The sequence below is a fragment of the Sciurus carolinensis genome, chromosome 9 (assembly GCF_902686445.1).
Source record: "Sciurus carolinensis chromosome 9, mSciCar1.2, whole genome shotgun sequence".
NCBI lineage: Eukaryota > Metazoa > Chordata > Mammalia > Rodentia > Sciuridae > Sciurus > Sciurus carolinensis.
The window spans coordinates 110,459,251-110,464,419 of record NC_062221.1 but is presented as its reverse complement, the minus strand read 5'-3'; the positions used below and the strand labels follow the sequence as shown (position 1 = coordinate 110,464,419).

The 5,169-nt window shown below is 37.2% G+C and overlaps 1 pseudogene; it reads left to right on the top strand.

Moving 5' to 3' along the window:
* The first annotated feature begins 287 nt into the window (after positions 1 to 287).
* On the top strand, positions 288 to 972 carry LOC124993727 (GTP cyclohydrolase 1-like; annotated as a pseudogene).
* The last annotated feature ends 4,197 nt before the right edge of the window (positions 973 to 5,169 follow it).

Here is a 5,169-nt window from a genome sequence, read left to right as displayed (position 1 = left end):
TGAGTTGAAAAAATACCTTTGGCAAAATTAAAAATACAGTAGAAGGCATCAATAAGATAGATTAAACAGAAGAAAAAACAGATGAGCTCAAAAACAGCCTGTTTGGAATCTGCAGCTGCCCTTGACTCAATATATGTCTCTGGTGAATCATCTACCTTCTTTGGGTGACTCAGGTCACTGGTCATTGCCCATGGCAGTCTGCAAAGTTTACAGTCTCTCAAGTGCCCTGGGACTCTATGGAGAGGTGGCTATGAGTCCAAAGACAAGGGCTCAGAAGTGTGGCAGAAATGTCACAGGAGCCAGAATACCAATGGGTTTTGCAAGCAGGAGGCTTTGTGGCTCCGGGTCAAGCCTGTCAGCAGAGAAGTCCCAATGACCAAGCCCCCAGTCCGCCTATTGTTGTAAGGATCAGGGGCCCTGGGACGTGGAGGATGACTAGCTGAACCTTTCCAACCTGGTGGTTGTTTACTGGTGCACCTGCACTGGCTGAGTGCAGATCCCCATTGGAAGGGGCTCCTCGAGTGGCCTTGGTGGGCATCTGTGACCATGCAGTTCTTCACCAAGGGCTACCAAGAGACTCTCAGATGTCTTTAACCATGCTATATTTCATGAAGATCATGATGATATGGCAATTGTGAAGGACATAGACATTTTCTATGTGTGAACATCATCTAGTTCCATTTGATGGAAAGATCCCTATCTGTTATTTTCCTAGCAAATAAATCCTTGATCTTAGGAAACTTAGAAGGATTGTGAAAATCTAAAGTAGAAAAGTACAAGTTCAAGAGCACCTCATGAAGGAAATTGCTGTGGCAATCACAGAAGCCTTGCAACCTGCTGGAGTCAGAGTAGTGGTTGAAGCAACACACTTCCAAAGGGTGCCAAAAATGAACAGCAAAACTGTGACCAGTGTTACATCTTCAGGAAGACCCAAAGATGTGGGAAGAGTTTTTGAGTCTCATTCAGAGCTGAACTTCAGTCAGTGCAAAGTGGTACGAGTACACTGCCAGTGTCTTCTCATTGTATAATCCATTTTCAATTTTTATAGATGAGAATATTATTCCTAATACTAATTGTATTTAAAATTATTTATAGAAAGCATAAAAAAAATTATTAGCAATGAGGGGAGCTCCCTGCTCTTCTTGCCACTTTTTAGTGGCAACACAAAAAGTAAACCGCTGATACTGTAGGTTACATGCACAAACCACTGCTATTCAGTGGGAAGGAAGTGAATTAACATATTTTGTTGAGATCCTATAATAGTCTGTCTTATCAACACAGAAGCATGGAACATAGGAGACAACTATGGTCCATGGGATATTTTTTTCTCCACCAACAGAAGTAGTATAATGCTGAAGTGTTCAAATAATTTAGGAAGGGTGCTCTGTGAATCTATAGGCCAGGCACAACTCCACTTTAGTTGTTGTTTATTAAATCACCAGTGGTATTTTATTTTTTATTTATCAACTATCCAATTTTAACATTAGTCACCAAGGGAAAGTGGTGAAACAGCTATGCTTTTATTTTACTATGAGTTAAAACTGCACACTTCTACCTTTTTGTTGTTGTTGTTGTTGTTAATTCAAGTATAGGCAGTTAGTTCCTGAGTTGTTTACAAGGTTTTTATGGGGTTTTTTGTTGTTGTTGTTGTTTTGTTTTGTTTTGTTTTGTTTTGTTTTGTTCTCATGTTAACAGACAGGTATTCATACATTTAACTCTCTCTGGTTTGATGAGAATATCACACCATTTCAAGTGTAGATACTTTTGCCCTGTTTTTGAAGCTGATATTTTTTAAGGCTTAGTACTGACATGCAAATCCCTGTCCCTTTAGAAGTTTCTTGGGAGTTCATTTTGTGCTCCATGTACCTACCTCAAAATATTTTTATTTTGATCTTATGTAATATTTTTCTAAGTATTTCTAGAAACTTTTGAGAAAGCTTATCCCTTTCAGCTGCAGACTCCTAACTTCCATGAACCCCACAGAGCACAGAGTGCACTGTCAGTGAGCAGCACAGTGTGCTGTGTCTCTGTTCTCACAAAGCTGCCTGGTCAGTGTCTATGAACACGCACTAGGGAGCTCTGGTCCTGTTTCCCTTATGGTCTTGCCTTCAATGAAAGTCTCTTCAGGTGGCGAAGATGTTGCAGTCCAGGAAGCTGTTTCCTTATTACTAATTATCTTGAAATTTCCTCCACTGGGGCAGGGTAGGTCAAATTAAAATCAGCAATAACAAAAAGGAAAGCAAAAGCCCCAACTTCTCCACAAAACCACAAATGTAACTATTCCTCAAAGAAATTTCTTATATGGTTATCATACTGCTCTTCAAGTTTATTCCATACTTTAAAAAAAGTTTACTGCATTGATTCCTTTAACTCTGGTAATCCTATCTCTGCACACATAAACAAATACCACATAATCTCACTCATATGTAAAATCTAAACACGTGGTTCTCATAGGAGTTGAGAGTAGATTGGTGGGTACCAGAAGCTGGTAATAACAGGGAGGAAAGGAAGAATGAGGAGAGTTTTATCATTGAGTACTAAGTTACAGATAGATATGGGAATTTCTGGTACACTATGGCACAATGGAGCGACTAAAGAGAACAATTTGTACTATAGATTTCAAAAAACTAGAAGTGATTTTAAAGATTTCACCATAAAGAAATGACAAATGTTTGAAGAGAAAGCTATAATCATATTTAAACATAACAGAATATGCACCCCATAAATAATGTACTTTTTGTTTTATTATATCAGTAAAAATAAATTTAATTTTAAACATTGTGACCTATATGCCTCTTAATCAAGTTTCTTCCACACAATGATGGGAATATCTGTTTTTCTGATACAGTCATCAATTCCACTTTGGCTCAACTTCAGTGTGGACAAGAATACCATCCAGGCACACTGTACAGCACAGTGGATCCTGATAATGCCAATGTATTCTCCATGGATTCTTAACACAGTTCATTGGGTTTATGTGAAATTGGCAAATTGAAGACCCACTCTAACATTTAGTAGCATTAAATCCCTAAGGGTCTGATTCCATGGCATGTTTCACAAAATGAAATTTCCATGTGACACAATCCAAGAGACATAATGAACTGCGTAAGGCAGATGCCATACAATTTACCTAGATATGCCTTAAAATTCTGTACATTGACTGCTGTCACTACTTAGCCATGGAATTTTTCTGTATTGTGAACAATAAATACTGATTAGCTAACAGATTCATTAAAAAATATGTTTCATCTTGGACTGAGTAATATCTTTTAAATAAGAGAGAATCCACAACGACAACAAAACTCTTAATCCTGGCTATCTCACCTGATTTTTCTTTACTATTTACCAGCTTTGTGACCTTGGAGAAGTTACTTAAATGCTCAAAACCACTATTGCTTTAGTAAAATGTATACAGAATAGTTATTTCTGGGGCAGCTTGGAAGCTAAATTGTTTAATTACCTCCTACAGAAACTGGTATTTCTTGTACACACAATAGTATGGCATTGTCTTTAGTTTACTGAAAAATAAGTACATACTACATTTGTGCTGTAAAAATAGATGAATGTAACCTGATTAGTTTTTTAAATGAAAACATTAATTGCGTATTGTTATAAAATTAACATATGTGGATTATAAAAATTCCCCACAATTCAGAAGTATGAGTAATAAAAGTCCCTTTGTATCATTCTCACAATGATAACCACTACTATTTGTTGTAAATTCTATCAGCTATTTTTCTATGAGTACATTTTTTTCTACACAAAAAGGAATCTCATTACACATATATAATTACATAGTTATATAATTCATAGTTACATAAAATTTTTATTTAACTTGCCATGAAAAATTTCCTTGTTTCTTTCTCTGCCTTATTTTAATAGCAATAGAGTACTTATTGTATATAACCTTGTCTTTGTCCCTTGTGTTGTGACAATAGACTTCTTGATACTGTATACTTTATAAGAACATAGATTTATTTCTCACAGTTCTCAAGACTGGGGTATCTAAGATCAAAACACAGGCAGGTCAGATTGTCTGATGAAGCTGTTCTCTGCTTCCAGAATGCCACCTAATTTTTGCATCCTTTGGAGGGAACAAACGCTGTATTCTCACGACAGCAGACAGAAGGGCAGGAGAGCTCAATGTTGCCTGAAGTTACTTTTGTAAGGGTCTTAAAGCCAATCATGAGTGAGGAGGACTCCTCATGGCCTACTCACCTATTAAGGTCCCCACCTCTTAATACTATTACATTGGCAACATCTAAATTTGCAGAGGGGGATATATCAAAACTCTAGCAAACTTAATTGAAGGAGGATGTTGGTTCTCTTCTATAACTAGTACAAAAATTTCTAGGAAGAGAGAAGAGCCAACTTTCATTTAAAAATGCTGTGACTGCCCCACAAGATGATAGCAGGTGCCATGTAACATCTGGGTGTCAGGCTGGCAACTGGAAGTCCTGAGGAAGAAGGCACCTAGTCTCCATTAAAGGAGGAACCTGGATGTTTCAGAGTGATAAAGAGTGGAAAAGTCAGAAACGAGGAGAAAAGGGCTAGTAGGGCTATGGTGTATATAACAATGAGTGTGTGTGTGTGTGTGTGTGTGTGTGTATGTGTGTGTGTGCGCACGCGCACGTTGGCGGTGGAGGGAAAGGTAATTAGAGAAGATCTGTTCTCCAGCATGGAGTTATGGCGGAGTGGAAAAAAGAGAACCGTCTGATGAAATTTTTCAGTAAGACATAGGTCCTCTGATGTAAAAATGAAAGTAGCCTTATATTCTTTAAATTAGTAATTTGTTCTGGAATCTGGTAAAGGGTTTAGTGATGAGCAAAAAAGATGATAGGAGATGTATATGGGGGAAGCTGACATCTTGGTAATAAATGTAGATAACATAATTTCTTTATATGATGTCTAGTAGGCGACCATTTAGCCATAAAAAGAAAGAAAGCAAGAAAGAATGAGTATGTGAGAGGGAGAGAAGGATGGAGAAAGATGGAGAGAGAGAAAGAGACTGATGCTGAAGTTGATTGGCAAAGTGTTACCAGCTTTGGTTCAATCCCCAGAACCAAATAATAATAATAATAATAATAATATTTATAGAAATAGTATTAATTATAGAGAAATCCATGGAGAGGCTACTTATAACTATACAACTTTGTCTTCTCGCATTTT